The 17,037-nt window shown below is 40.1% G+C and overlaps 1 protein-coding gene across 4 annotated transcripts in view; it reads left to right on the top strand.

Moving 5' to 3' along the window:
• LOC131439381 (probable ubiquitin carboxyl-terminal hydrolase FAF) overlaps nucleotides 1–17,037 on the top strand; it is a 466,389-nt gene that overhangs the window by 30,087 nt on the left and 419,265 nt on the right. The window lies entirely within an intron of this gene.

The raw sequence follows: 17,037 nt of genomic DNA, 5'->3' as shown, positions 1-17,037 counted from the left end.
AATCACTCATACTAGTATCATTGCATAAATGCATACATTATATAGAAATTATTTGCTGGCCAGCGTCGTTTTGATAGTCTGTTCGCTAGTGTATTATCCTTTTCTTGTCGTATCCGTCGTATCTCATCTTTATTTTATTTACTTTTTTTTTGTAGTATTCTTTTAGTGTCCTTTCAGTGTTAGTTTTATGTTATTTAATGATAAACCATCTTATTCCACCATAGAAATTCTTATTTATAACATTATTTCTGTATTCTATACCATTATGTTTACCTCCCTTGTGTAATGTACTCTTCTTATTTTTCTAAACGCATTGTAACTTTTCCCAAGTTCATTTTAATTTGTAGCATTATAGCTTCCTCCCAAAAACAAATTTTTCTCACATCTATAATCTTCCTCTTGAATTTAACCCTTTTTTTCTTATGACCAGCACGGTATTGCTGTGTATGACATGATTCCCATATTTATAAAATATTTGAATTTTCTTGATTGGTTGAGTTTTCTAGGATCATTAGAATCCCATATTTTCCCATAGTTTATTTCCACTTTTTATTACTTCAACCATATGTTTGAGTTTCTTCAAGTATACTCTCTCTTTTTCCTTCTTCATATGTTTTCCCCCCATTATACAGGGTGATTTTTTAAGAGCTTGAGAACTTTTTTAAACAATAAAACGCATAAAATTTGCAAAATCTCATCGGTTCTTTATTTTAAACGTTAGATTGGTACATGACATTTACTTTTTGAAGATAATTTCATTTAAATGTTGACCGCGGCTGCGTCTTAGGTGGTCCATTCGGAAAGTCCAATTTTGGGCAACTTTTTCGAGCATTTCGGCCGGAATAGCCCGAATTTCTTCGGAAATGTTGTCTTCCAAAGCTGGAATAGTTACTGGCTTATTTCTGTAGACTTTAGACTTGACGTAGCCCCACAAAAAATAGTCTAAAGGCGTCAAATCGCATGATCTTGGTGGCCAACTTACCGGTCCATTTCTTGAGATGAATTGTTCTCCGAAGTTTTCCCTCAAAATGGCCATAGAATCGCGAGCTGTGTGGCATGTAGCGCCATCTTGTTGAAACCACATGTCAACCAAGTTCAGTTCTTCCATTTTTGGCAACAAAAAGTTTGTTAGCATCGAACGATAGCGATCGCCATTCACTGTAACGTTGCGTCCAACAGCATCTTTGAAAAAATACGGTCCAATGATTCCACCAGCGTACAAACCACACCAAACAGTGCATTTTTCGGGATGCATGGGCAGTTCTTGAACGGCTTCTGGTTGCTCTTCACTCCAAATGCGGCAATTTTGCTTATTTACGTAGCCATTCAACCAGAAATGAGCCTCATCGCTGAACAAAATTTGTCGATAAAAAAGCGGATTTTCCGAATGGACCACCTAAGACGCAGCCGCGGTCAACATTTAAATGAAATTATCTTCAAAAAGTAAATGTCATGTACCAATCTAACGTTTAAAATAAAGAACCGATGAGATTTTGCAAATTTTATGCGTTTTATTGTTTAAAAAAGTTCTCAAGCTCTTAAAAAATCACCCTGTATATCTTCTTTGACAATGTAACCTATTGCTTTATTGTCCCTCTGATGTATCTTCATCATCAGTTTCACCATATTTTTCATTCTTCGTTTGGTGTCCATTTGTTTTCATTGTGCTCGTTTCATTGCATACGTAAAATTTTATTTCTTATTGACCTCCTCTTATTACCCTCTTAATAGTTTTAATATCCTTCTGCTCGCATTCATGTTTTTTCCTCGTATTCGAATTGATTCATTTCGACTTTCATCTTACATATTTCGCTGATATTTTTCCCTTCTTGGTATATTTTTTCATGTTTTTATCTTATCCATTGTTTTCCTTATACTGTGGTTCTAAGTTTTTCGTTGAATTCTTATGTCAACGTATCGTTGTATGCTGTTTGCTGTTAATTTCTGTTATAACTGTATCCTATTTATCTTTATTTCAATTACTCTCAGGATTTCAGTTTCCCTTATATTTTTAATATTATTTCCTGTCTATTTAGTTTTCCGATGAAACTCTTAATACAATATGTTTATTTTCGTGTATTACTTTGTATACATTTTGAATCTTTTTGTTACTTTTCCAATGTTTCTTGGATAATTTCTTAATTATCTCAATATTCTGTGGTAAGATTCAGTTTCTCAATCCGTATACTTTTTCAATCGGTTATTGTGAACCTTTTCTAGTCTATTCCCATTTTTTATAGTTGTTGTTTGCTCACTAGGGAGGGCGACTACCTCATACGTTCCTCTCCAAAGTGATTGTAACTTTTGTCCTGCGCCTGAGGGATTGGCTTTTACTAGCACTAAGTCTCCCCACATTGGTTGCCATTCGTTGGAGTTTTTATCATATAATTCTTTGCGCTTGTGTTTAGACGCAATTAGATTCTCCCGGGCTTGATGATGAAGTCGTTTAAATGTAGATCGCATTTCATTGACGTAGTTCTCATAGTAGAGACCATCATTATCGTATTTGTAGACGGAGTTTGGGATGTTCGCCCGTCTTCCGTATAATAATTCAAACGGTGTATAACCCGTTGAGGAATTTACAGTGGTATTATATTCAAAACTGAAGAATGGGAGTAATTGATCCCATGTTTTCGGTTCGTTACCTACGTATTGTCCTAAATAGGTTTTCAGTTCCCTATTCGATCGTTCCACCAAGTTTGCTTGTGGATGATATGTACTTGTAGTAATTTTTTAATTTTTAAAATTTTACATACATTTTTCATAAGAGAACTAACAAAATTGGTTCCATTATCGGTTACCAATTCGGCGGGTGTTCCATATTTACATATATAATTATTCACGAAAGTTTGCGCGACCGTGGCAATCTCTTGATTTTCCATCGGTGCTACAATTAAATATCTAGTCAGATCGTTTTGCATCACAAGTCCGTATCTGTTCCCCCATTCTGACTCGGGTAATACCACTATGTCCATATACAATTTCTCGAACGGTTCGGACGATGTCGTGGTAATTATCATTGGAATTTTGTTCGCTCGACCGATTTTTTTTTCTGGCACGAGCTACATTGTTTAACATAATTTTCAATATCCTTCCGCATATTAGTCCAATGGAATAGTGGACTCATTCTTTTCAACATTCGTTTGCTTCCAACATGTCCGCCTAGAGGAGCATCGTGGAATTCTTTCAATGTAGTTTCGCGGTCTTTTCCTGGCACCCACATCCTGTCTTTTTCCGGTGCATATAGTGTGAAAATTTTATCAAATTTCTCGGCAATAAATCTCAACACATTTGCCTCAGAGGTTTTCTACATGTTTCGAAAAGAGATAATTTGCATGTTCTTTGCATTTTTCATGTCTTCAGGGCAGTTAGTGAATGCATCTACTAACCCATCTATTAGAATTCTTGTATCGGTTATTGATCTATTCGAGCCATTTAGAACCAATCCCCATATTTTACGATCTGGAATTGAAAATACTCTTCCATTCAGGTAGTCTTTTAAACCGTGTGGTAAGTGTATCAGCTCGGCTAGTTCTTTATATGCTGATCTACTGTTTACTATTACGAAAGTACCATCAAAATCACTTTCGTTCGTTTTTTGTTTTGAAAATTTCAACAGATCAAATTTGATGTCATTGTTATTTATGCATATTTCATATTCTTCGAAATATGAGAGTGCTCCCAAATCTTCCTTTTCGTCCATCCAAAATCGATGTTTTCTAATCCGTCCATGTGCGGATTCCATTCTGTCTTTTGTTTATTTTTAAATAACGTAAACCTGCCTGATTCGTCTTTCAGTTGTTTTGGGGAAGTTGTTTTGTTTTCCGCGTCTTTCCGCTTCGCAAGTTCATTTTTTTCTGTTTGCTGCTGTTGACGCTTTTGCTGTCTAGTGACTATTGAAATAGGGTGTAAGGACTCGGCCTGTTCGGGCAGTCTGGATAAAAAGTCTGCCACAACATTGTCTTTGCCTTGTTTATAGCGAATGTGCATTTCCAACCCTTGAAGTTTCAGACGTAAACGCGTTAGCGTAGGCGAAGTTTCTTTTAAATGCCATATTGAAATCAGCGGTCTATGATCGGTGTATACAATAAATCTCTGATTATAAATAAAATGTTTGAAGCGGTTCACTGCCCATACGATGGCTAACAACTCTTTTTCAATCGTATGGTACTTTCTTTCAGCACCTACTAGACCTGCTTGCATAAATATAGGCCTGTCTACCGATTTTTCGTTCGAGAGTACTGCTCCAATAGCGTACTCGCTTGCATCTGTCGTGATCACGAACGCATCTTTATAGTTCGGTCTAACTAACAGTGTGTCAGAAGTTAAAAAATTCCGCAATTCCTCAAAAGATTTTTGACACTCTTTTGTCCAAGTAAACTTAACATTCTTTCGCAAGAGATCGTTCAAAGGTTTACGTTTCTCTGCTATGTGAGGTATGAATTTACCATAGAAATTTACTGTTCCTAAAAATGACCGAACACCTTTGACTGTTTTTGGTGCCGCCATCTCTTTTATTGTTTTTATATTGTCCTCCATAGGACGAATTCTTTCTTTGTCAATTACATGTCCTAAATACTTTATTTCATTTTTCAAAATTTGGCATTTACCTGGCTCGACTTTTAGATTATGTCGGCGGAGAGCCTCTAAAACTTTGCGTAGGTTTTCATTGTGTTCTTCGATGGTAACACCGAAAACAATAATATCATCCAGATAGACGATTGCTTTAACCCCTTCTATCTCATAAAGTACCGTATTCATTAATCTTTGGAACGTCGACGGGCTGTTACGCAGGCCCATAGGCATTCTTGTAAATTCAAAGTGGCCTTTTGGAGTTGAGAACGCTGTCTTGGCTGCATCTTTTGAGTTAATTGGTACTTGGTAAAACCCTGATTTTAAATCCAAGGTAAAAAAATATTTACTGTTTCCAAGATTATCTAGAATCTCATCAATTAGTGGAATTGGGTATACAAATGGCTTCGTAACTAAATTTAAAGCCCTGAAGTCAACCACGATTCTGTATTTCTTGTTACCAAATTCATCGTCCTTCTTGGGAACACATAGGACTGGTGCATTCCATGGACTTTTGCTAGGCCTTATGATACCTTGTCTAAGCATTTCTTCATTTTCTTCATTAATATGCTTCTTTGTAGCTTCCGGAAATCTGTATTGCCGTTTGTTGATAGGCACGTTTGACGTGGTCTCAATTTCGGGCACTGCTGCATCAGTGATAGTTAATTTATCCCCCTTCAGATAGAACACATCGCTATATGATGCCATAATCTTCTCTATATCCCTAAAATTTTCTCTTTTTAGATGATTCATATTTAGTGATTCTAATACTTTTTCCTCGGTCTCGACCAGTTATTTGACCGTATCTTTTATTTTCCGTAAGAATTACGTCTTGGTTTGAATCTAAATCAAGGAAATCTTTTTCAAATCTTTTTCTTCTTCATGAGTAATATTAGTCCCACAACCGGGGAGCAGACTATCTGAACGATCGTCGTTTTTGTATAACTCATAATTGCTCTGATACGATGCATTAATGTTATCATTTTTATTCACTTCATATTTATTATGCTTCGCTAAACTGCCCTCCAAGACTTCAGCATTGACGATAATTACTTCATTTTTGCCACTCTTTGCATCAGTTTTAATATGTTTTCCGGTTGTCCTATTTTTACTTGGAGATTTTTTTATTTCACAATTATTGTTTGCTTTAGTTGCACTGTTTGAAGACATCTTTGGCTTCTCATTATTATCATTTACTTCATTATTTCTTTCATTATTTATGCGGGTGACTATTTCAATGTTGCACTCATTCTTATCTGCGGCACGCATCCCATAATGCTCAGTTGCGTGTACCTTTTCTTTTCCTGTTACTGGTGTATTTGCTACATTATTGTGCTCGTTTGGTACACTTAGGCATATGTACTCGAAATTCTGAGTGATATAAATTTTGTATATCTTTAAAAACTCTGCTCCAATGATTCCAGGAACACACAAATCTTTTACTATATAAAATCTAACTCTGTAATGAGTTTTCCCAATCACTAACGTGACTTTTACTGACCCAATAGTCTGTGATTGAGTTCCATCAAAGCCTGCAATGTATAAATTATCTTTATAGTTTATTTTCTCTGATCCTATTTTCGCGACAGTATCCCATCTCATTACGTTATAAAATGCTCCAGTATCGAGCAAATATTTAATTTTTTCGTTGGGTCTATTTGCAGCCGCAACTTTTACAAAAAACTGATTGTTTTTAGCACAATCTATTTTATACATTTCGTGAGGCGGCATACCTTCTTGCCATTGTCCCGTATATTTTTTGTCGTTTCTGTACACGTCGTACCCTGTGGACAAAGCTTGGTTTGATCATACGTTTGGTATTTTTCCTGTATTTTCACATTGTTATCTGTCTCGTATTTTGCGACTCTCTTCTCCTGTTTCTGATGAGCTTCATATGATTCTGTTTTTGGTTCAAAGGTTAGAGGTATTTTCCGTAAGCATATCCAACCTTGGTCATTGTGTATGCTAGTCACATACTTATTCATAAATGTCATTCCCAAAATACCCCCTTGAGTCAAATTCTCCACTACGTCAAACTTTGTTTGGAAAAGTCTTCCCGCGATGATGAAGTTTAGTTCTACGGTACCTAATGTTTTTCTAACAGTACCTGTTACCCCGGAATATTCTATGATTTCGTTTTCATTAATTGTATATGCTCCCATGTACTCTGCATTTCGTCTACTTATCAAGTTGCCAGATGCTCCAGTGTCTACCAGCAACCGCATCTCGTTATTTGGTTCGTTTGCCGATCTCAACAACATCATAAATTCGTTGTCTTTCGTCTTATGTAATTTGACCCATATCCCTTCTTTACGTTTTTTGTACACATCACTCTTCATTGGTTTTCTGTTATCGTCATTTTCATTCTCCCCGTATCGATCCAAATTTTGCATTTTACATGTTTGCTTGGCTTAATTTGCATTCGGAGTTCTTGATGCTCCATATCTCATTTGATCAGGCATATTTCTGGTCCTGATATTATGATCATATCTTCGAAATATTTTTCTATTATCGTAAGTCATGCAATTTACCCATAACTGTGCTTCATTATTTTCGTAGTGTTTTCTATCAAGTGCATTATTCTTCTCTCGAATATTACCATTGTATCTATTAGGTGGTTTTCTATTATCATACCGATTTGTTAAATCGTATTTTTGCTGATACTCATTATTTTCATATTGGTACCCTTCGTGAGTTCTAAACTTTTGATTCCTCATAAGAACTCTATAGCCCAGCTCTGTTGCTTGAAGTCTGTGTTCAAGTACTTCGATATGTTTTCGTTCTATATCAATTTCTTCTAAATACTCCAGTAACTCATACAATGTCTTTTTTTGTGGCCTTGTGCCATTCGTTTCAATTCGTCGTTGTATAAGCCTGCTAAGCAATGTAGTCTTAGACTGACTTCCATTGGCGATTCCCGAGCAAAGCACCCTTCATTGTAATTGTCCAACTGCTCTTTAATTTTCATTATGCGCTTTTTGTAATTTTTGAATGGTTCATTGGGTTCTTACCGCAAAGTTTCTATTTTTAAAACAACGTCTTCGATTCTTTCGATTTCCCCAAATTCACGTATAAGATTTTCTTTGATTTTAGGCCAATTTTCGGCTTTTATGTGCAGTAATCTAGCTGCTGCTTCTTTTTTCAACTTCAATAATATTACGTAGATCAGATCGTCTCTAGATGTTTCTTCTGGGAATTGTTTTTCGAAATGTTCAATATGATAGATGAACGCATCTAACTGTTCGGTAGTTCCATCGAACTCTGGAATGCACTGCAGTGCTTCCGCTTTAGGGCATTGAAATTCCATGCTCGTTTGAATTTGATTCTCGTACTATGATATCTCTGTCAAGCCTCCAAATTATTATTTGGCTTGCCGTATGTTTAGAGAATGCTAAAATGAATCCCTCTGGACGATATTCATTTTTGCTGTAAATAATTACAATCTTGATTCTTGACCGTGGTTATGGTCGACATTCATTCACGTAAACAAACTTGACCTAGTCTCACATTACTGGTCATTGTATCGTACAAAGCTTCAACTGCTACGAGCCCTACGTGGTCAAATTTCGTTCGCATTGGCATTTTTGTTTATTATTGAGCCAGTCCAACTCGGTGCTCTCAAATTTGTCATGCCCGCCGTGTGCGCAAACCAAACTGTCTTTGTTAATTCCGTTATAAAAGTCGACGGCATAGGCTTCAACAGCGCATCGTACCATACTCGTGGTTTAACATTATAGTTTACCGTACGCGACTCAAAGTCAATGTCGGTTTATTATTATTATTATTGTCATATACCGCTTTTTTTTCGTGCTATGTTCTTATTTCGGTTGCCCGACTTTTAGCCGCAAATATGGCCGCGATTGTTTTGGTGTTTTACCTAGCAACGCATTTTGCTATAGGCTCCGCCCATACGGGTTGGTTCACCACCGTTTTAAATATATATACTTCGTGGCATGCACTCCTGGTGCCTAGCTCGCTGACTTGCTTTATTATGTCAGACGGCTACCTTTGCTTATTCGCAAAATGATGCGTCAGATTGCCGATTCCTTCGCTCATAGGTGTTGGTTTCGGATGGTCACCTTGACCTTGTAATCATTACACCAGTGCTAACAGTTCAGCTGGTCGTGATATTCGTGTCTCTTCAACGAAGGCAAAAAAAAACTTCTTAGGCCTTCATGCTAGTATGGCCACTTTCGAGTATGGGTAATTCCTTTTTAAACTTTACGTAATCAAAACAACAAAAAAAAAAATAAATAAAATAATGGAGACTCACCATACTAATACAACTTTGCCCAACATCCTCAATTCAAAAATCCTCGCTCGTAGTCCTGGCGTGTCCTTGCTGCTATAGCACGTACCGCTGTCACCACTTGCAATGTCAAAAGGATTTTTTTTGAGATCCCTATAACTATTTCTAAGAATGACCTATGGGTCCGGGCGGCGGCGCGAGGAAAATTGGAACGAGGTTTCCTTCGGCGAAATAATAATTTCTTTTTTCTTCTTCAAACTTTTTGTTTTTATTACTGTACACTTAGCAGTGCGGTTCTAGTTTCAAACTTTTTCCAATACAGAAGTAAACACGAATTCACCGTTCTAGATCAAGCTCTTCTTCCCTTTTTACACTATAGTAGCAAACCTGATCGCACATTCAAATCCACTTCTTTTGCTTATATTATTTTATTTTTGACTACACGGCTCTATGATAAGATTTAGACGTCTCTGTTATTTCACTAACTATTCTTCAGTATTACCTTCTCGTTATAGTATACTGCACTACTTGATTACCTTTTTCGTCATAGTATATTGCACTACTGCAGGAAAATATTTCATTAGAACGATTCTTAAACTCTGCCTTCACGGCATCCGCGGCTTACGTTTAACTTTCGCGAACTCTCTGGAACTGACTGACTGAATTAATTTGTCTACGGGCCGACGCCCGAGACTAACAGTTATTTACCGCGTACTCGTTAAAACTGAACTGCCTCCTAACTCTTCCAAACTATGGGTTTTTAAGCTCCTAACATTTTCTTTCGGGTGAAGCCCGAAGATTTTAGTACAAGCCGAGCTTGTGATTTTAAGTAGAAAGTTCATCCGACTTTCTCCCGAAGTTCTACCGAAAGCCGAAACCACTGTCACTATGCCAGAGGCAGTGACCAGTGTCCGTGAAAATAACTTTGTTTTTACAACATTGCTGCGCTGACTAATGCTCGGAACTGTCTATGGTTTTATAACAATATTACTTAAACATCGTTGCGATGACTAATGCTCGAAAATGTGCACGCTTCTATAACAAAGTTTATACCTGAAGGTTGCGGCTACGCTGATATGAGAGTTTCCTTCACAATTTTACTACTTTTTCTACAATACTAGCAAATTCGAAGGAAAATTTGCTAAGGGCGCTGCACACTACAACTACTTTTTAACTTATCACTTAATAAATGTACTTTTCCTAAAGCATGGAAATCTTCCTTTCTTGTACCAATATTTAAATCTGGTGCAAAATCTAACATTCGGAACTACCGTGGAATAGCCATTATCTCATGCATTCCAAAATTATTTGAAAAAATTGTTGCGAAAAACTTTTTCATCAACTTAAAAATGTAATAACAAATAAACAACATGGCTTTTTAAAGGCCGCTCAACTACAACAAATCTCTTAGAATTTATGACATTCACTCTGAATGCAATGGACGTCGGCAACTACGTAGAAACTCTTTACACTGACTTTAGCAAAGCCTTCGACCGTATTGACATACCATTACTTCTACACAAACTACAAAAATATGGCATAAATCATACTCTTCTGGAATGGCTCAAATCATACTTAACGAATCGTGTACAGGTAGTCCGCTTCCAAAATATTCTGTCTGAACCAATTAATGTAACTTCTGGCGTACCTCAGGGTTCTCACTTAGGGCCTCTTCTTTTCATTTTACATATAAACGACATTTCCCTCATACTCAAAAATCTGAAAGTGCATATATATGCAGACGACATGAAACTCTTCATGGAAATTAAAAATATCAACGACGCTGTAATATTCCAGAACTAAATCAATCTATTCCACATTTGGTGCTGCAAAAGTCTACTCCAACTCAATGTAAAAAAATGTAACTCAATAACTTTCAGTAGGAAAATTGAAACTATATCTACAAACATACATCTAGGAAATGAACTTGTAGAAAAATGTAAAATTGTAAGAGATTTAGGCGTAATCTTAGACTCCAAGCTCACTTTTGTGGAACACTACAATACCATAATCAATAAAGCAAATAGCATGCTGGGCTTTATTAAACGCTTCAGTCATAACTTTCAGGACCCTTACATAATTAAAATATTATACAGTACATATGTCAGACCTATTTTGAAATATTGCAGCCTAGTATGGAATCCATATAATATTATTCACGAAGAACGCATCGAATCTATTCAAAAACAATTTCTTTTTTATGCACTTCGTAAATTAAACTGGACAGCATTTCCTCTACCATCATATGAAGCACGCTGCATGCTCATCAATAACACTTAAAGAACGCCGCGACCTTACAATGCTTTATTTTATCAGCGACATTATTTCTCAACGCATTCAATCACCTTCTTTATTATCGCAATTAAATTTTTATACACCTAGCCGTCAATTACGAACCAGGAAATTATTTTTAGAAAGAAACACTAGAACAAATTATGCCAAATATAGCCTAATCAATCGTATAATGCGCCACTACAATCAATATTGCGAACATCTTGACCTTGGTATGTCCAAAAATGAAATGAAATGCCAGCTTAGTCGTAGAAATAATGCGTAGTATCTAAGTACACATTGTAAACCATTTTATGTAGTCTACATTTGCTTGACGAAAAATAAATAAAACTTTGCTTCTGTTGTTGACTGCCTCAACAGTTGCTGTGCGGTGTCGCAATGATTCAGGTTTATCTGAATTATCTCCATTACTGTTGACCTGCGATCGCCTTCTTATATGCAGGGCACTTGTATCCACCCGTCGAGTGGGCGTTTCCTTCTTCCGTAGTGCAGAGCATGCACTTTGGCGCCTGCGAGCAGTCCTTCGCAATGTGTCCCTTCTCTCCACATTTTCTGCATTGTTCATATCTGTCTGGGCCTTTGCAGATGGCCGACATGTGTCCGAAGCCCATGCACTTGAAGCATCGCAAACCCCGTTTGCTGTCAGCCAACTCGTACCTTGCCTATCTTCAGCAATTTGCTGGCCGCAGGCAACGATAGTCGAACCATCGCTGTTTGTGTGCCTTGGTGCCCCTTCATCAGCCGGATCGTTAGAACCTCTTTTCCCAATTCGCATAGCGTCTTCAGTACACTACCAAGCTCCTCTACTGTTGTGATCTCGTCCAGGTATCGGCATTCGATCGTTGTTTCCTGGCACAAAACCTTCACGTTCCCGCCATCCCCGACGAGGTCGCCCAATGACTTGGCGAACTGCTCTCGGTAGGCAGAACTTTTAATCGCTGGATCCTTCTTCAGTTCAAACAGCATATCTCCTTGATGAGTGCGCCTGGTTCTCATCACGTTCTCACCCAGTTCCTTCAACTCCGGATCTTCTCGGACTTTCTTGAGGATTGCTGCGTACGACTGTTAGTCGTTAGCCTTGACCAGCAGGGCGTCTCCCATGTATCTCTCCGGATGGAGTAGACGGCGTTCTTGCCATCACGAACCGGCATTCTTCCCTTTTCGATCCGATTATTACCTTTCGTTTCCTCCTTTTTGGACTGATTTTTCTTCTTCTCCTTGCGATATTTATGGCGACGTTCCAATCGCCCTTGGTTCTCTCGTCGCTCGACTCCTCACTACCTTGAACATTCTTCGTCTTCTTCGGGTCTTCTTCCTCGCCTGGTTTTTCTCGACTCCGCTTGTTCGAGCTCTTATTTCTGTGTCCTTTCGGGGTCTGCTGCATATCGGTTGACGCTTCCACCACCGCCACCTGGTCCAAGGCCAGCTTTAAAGCCTTTTCAGCAGACTCTGCTCTCTTCTGCAGCGCTGTGTGCTCGCGGTCAGCTTCCATCACGGCATATCTGAGGCTCGACACCCTTAGCGACACCACCTTAGTGTGTGTGTGTGTCGCCGCTGCTGAAATTCTCTCATGTAGAAAAGAGCCTGGACGGGATATTGACCGCACTGTGTGTAAATAATGCTACACTGTGTAATATATACGCTCCATTCGGTACTGCGCAACGCAAGCGTTTCTTCAACACAACTGTCGCATACTACTTTCGTCATCGGACAGAACACACCATATTCGGTGGCGATTTCAACTACGTGTTGGGAATATGCGATGCTTACTTACCTTACTTAACAGCTATAGGCCTGGGGTGTCCTTTGCAGTATCAAGAATACGTCTCCACATAACTCGGTCCATGGCTGCTCGTCGCCATCCACTCAAGGCACGAACGCTTCTAAGATCACCCTCCACTTGATCGATCCACCTTGCTCGCTGCGCTCCTCTTCTTCTTGTACCAGTCGGATTAGATTCAAGAACCATTTTCACTGGGCTGTCGTCCGACATCCTTATGACATGCCCAGCCCATCGTAGACGTCCGATTTTAGCTGTCCGTACGATGGGTGGTTCTCCTAGCAGCAGTTGCAATTCGTTATTCATACGCCGAAAACACTGAGGGCGTGTTGGTCCTCTCCCAACATAGTCCAGGTCTCGTGGCCATAGAGAACAACCGGTTTAATAAGCGTTTTGTAGATGGTCAATTTCGTGCGGTGACGTACTTTTCTCGATCGAAGGGTTTTTCCGAGTCCAAAGTACGCTCGATTCCCTGCCAAAATACGTCTCTGTATTTCTCTGCTGGTTTCATTTTCGGCGGTCACCAGTGAGCCCAAATACACAAACTCGTTAACCACCTCGATATCGTCACCGTATATCAATATTCGTGGTGGGAGGCGTAGTGTTTCTTCTCTAGAGCCTCTTCCTCTCATGTATTTTGTTTTCGACGCATTTATGGCCAGTCCGATACGCCTAGCTTCAGCTTTCAGTACGATGTAGGTTTCCGTCATCTTCTCAAGGTTACGTGTCACAATATCAATATCGTCAGCGAAGCCAAAAAGTTGTACGGACTTGCCTAAAATCGTGCCACTCATGTCGATCCTCGCTCTTCGTATCACACCTTTCAAGGCAATATTGAACAATATACAAGAGAGTCCATCACCTTGCCGTAGCCCTCTCCGAGATTCGAAGGGACTCGAGAGCATCCCAGATACTCGGACATAGCACATCACTCTATCCATCGTTGCTTTGACCAATCGCGTCAGTTTATTCGGGAAACCGTATTCGTGCATTATATACCATAGCTGTTCTCGATCGATTGTGTTGTATGCCGCTTTGAAGTCAATGAATAGGTGATGCGTGGGTACGTTGTATTCACGACACTTCTGGAGTACTTGTCTTATCGCGAATATGTGATCCGTAGTGGCGCGGGCTCCAGTAAATCCCGCTTGGTACGGCCTTATGAATTCCTTAGCTATTGGTGATAAACGACGGCAAAGGATTTGGGAGAGTACCTTGTAGGCTGCGTTCAGCAATGTGATTGCGCGGTAATTGCATCAATCTAGCCTATCGCCATTTTTGTAGACGGGGCATACCACTCCATTCATCCATTCCAGCGGTAGAATCTTCACCCAAATTTTAGAAATCATCCAGTGCAGCGCTCTAGCCAGTGCCTCTCCTCACTTATCTGTGACAGATCCGGGGCTGGGAATCTGTCGTCGGCTGAGCGTGCACCAAGATTGATTCCTGTACCGTTCTCAGTATCTTGTGCTTCGCCATTCAGATGCTCGTCACCCAATCACGCGCTGGTGCATCTTGCCCAACACTACAAATCCCGTTCCTAGAACGTTGGTTGTGCCACAGCTCTGGTAGAAGGTAGCCGCTCAATGCCCACTTTTCCACACCTTCTGTCTCGTCCAACAGTTCCTGCAGTGCTGCGACATCGAAGCCGCGGATTTGAAGCTCATCATTCAGCATTCGGTCGTATCCTGGGAAGCCAAGCGATTTGCAGTTCCATGTACCAAGCTTCCAATCGTAGTCCTTTGTTCGTTGCGTAGGTATTTGCCGATTATTCCGAGTCGTATTTCTTTCTTGATCGTACGTGACATGTGTTTTCCGGGCGGCTTGTTAGGCCTGCACCAACCTCCTGTCTCGCCGGAGGGCCATTGTGTCAGCACTGTTTAGAGTCTAGCTGTAAGATCTAGCCTACACCGGCGATGGAAGTTCTCCCGTAACCGCCGCTTCCGATAACCGTGAACGGATCGATCGGCAGGATGCCTGGGTCGCTTCAATGATTCCGGTTGGAGAATGGCTTCCGATTCACTGGTGCCTCAACGATCCATACCGGAGCTACGTCGCTATTTACTCGTCTAACCATTGGATTTGTACTACACCGACGGAGAGTTCCCTGACAACGGAAAAACTCGAATCGACGCTTGTTCGCTGATCCCTCTAGCGGCCGGCGGACGCGGCTGCCTGTTGTTCTGCGCTCCAATTCCACTGCAAGATGCCCGCGATCTGGTAGTTTTTCTGCCACATACATCAAGTAGAGCATTCCTTTGGGCAGCCAGGGCAAGCTGGAGATGCCGCGTGGCCGAATCTGTGGAGGTACCACCTAAAACAACCGTGACCAGTGAGGAACTGCGTCAGGCCAAAGTTTACTTCGCCGTGGGGTATGTCGATCCATCCGGAGACTTTTGAAATGAGCCGACGTGTCCACCTGCCCTTGGTTGAGCTGTCCCATTTTCTTTGCCACACGCGTGGGGAGGCTGCGTTGGCAGTCCTACGGGCGTTCCTGTACCTCCGCATATCGTAGCACTCCGCATCCTCCTTGATGAGCAGTCCAATAGGCATCATGCACGCTACCATGCAGGCCGCGTCTCCAGATACCGTACGATACGCACTGATCACACGAAGACACATCAGTCTGTGCGTGCTCTCCAGCAATTTTGCGTTGCGTTCCACCCGGAGTGCCGACGCCCATAACGGGCTACCGTACCTGAGGATCGAAACTGCCACTCCTGCCAGTAACCTGCGTTTGCTAGAACGCACCGGCGAGCTATTCGATTCCGGTATTCGGTTCCGGAAGCACCGGAAATAATGGTCGTATATACCAAAATGGATCTCACTTACTTTTCTCAGCGATGGTTTGACCGATTTCCACAAACTTAGGTTCAAATGAAAGGTCTTCCAGTCCCATACGGAATTCATCCAGATCCGACTTCCGGTACCGGAGTTATAGGGTAAAGTGTATTCAATATTGTACACCGTCACTTAAACCGCCGAAACAAAAAACGTAAAAAAAATTCTTATCTGGTCTCATAACTACACAAATCGATAGTCATTATCAGTAGTCAACGAAACAAACCGATTCCGGCTATCCTGGTTCCCGGTATCCGGTTCCGGAAGCACCGGAAATAAGGGTCATATATTCCAAAATGGATCTCACTCACTTTTCTCAGCGATGGTTTGACCGATTTCCACAAACTTATATTCAGATTAAAGGTCTCTTGGTCGCATACGGAATTCCTGAATTTCATCCGGATCCGACTTCCGGTTCCGGATTCATAGGGTAAAGTGTGTTCAATATTGTACACCGTCACTTAAACCGGCGAAACAAAATACGTAAACAATTTTCTAAACTTATCTTAAAACTACACAAATCGATAGTCATTATCAGTAGGCAACTAAACAAACCGATTCCGGCTATCCTGGTTCCCGGTATCCGGTTCCGGAAGCACAGGAAATAAGCGTAATATATTTCAAAACGAATCACACTAACTGTTCTCAGCGATGGTTTGACCGATTTCCACAAACTTTGATTCAGATGGAAGGTCTCATGGTCGCATCTGACTAATGCCCGGAAATGTCCATGCTTCTATAACAAAGTTTTTACAACAAGGTTGCGGTTACGCTGATATGCTGATAAGAGAGCTCGCTTGGCGAGTTTTATTCACATCTTTCTACATTCCTACAATTTCCCTTACTAAAAAATTCAATGAAAAATTTTGTGAGGGCGCCGCATTTTATAAATTGTGCATTTTGGCACCTGCAGATCGTTCAGCATCAAGGCACAAATCTACAAATAATTAGGATAACGTGTCACTTGAGCCATTTAGTACTGATTCTTGAAGGTCATATTAGTTTATGGTTCAATGAACTGAATGTCACTGTGCTGATATCCAGCTTTCGGTTTCAGTAGTACAAACAATATTAATCAAATGTAATAAAACGAAGCTCACTTCACTTTCTCACATATGATTGAATAGATTTTCACTAACTTAAAATCAAATGTAGTAGTATTATGCAACAGAAATTTTCAATACTCTTTCCCAAATTTTTTTAAATTGTTGTTTTCCGCTGGAAATTTCCTGTAAAATAGAGGAGAAAATGAATAAAGACTATCCCAGAAAGTATGGACGCAACCAAGAACCGCTGCCATTTC

Source organism: Malaya genurostris, chromosome 3, assembly GCF_030247185.1.
Source record: "Malaya genurostris strain Urasoe2022 chromosome 3, Malgen_1.1, whole genome shotgun sequence".
Classification (NCBI taxonomy): domain Eukaryota; kingdom Metazoa; phylum Arthropoda; class Insecta; order Diptera; family Culicidae; genus Malaya; species Malaya genurostris.
Note: the sequence above shows the minus strand (reverse complement) of the source record. Positions and strands in the feature narration are given on the sequence as shown.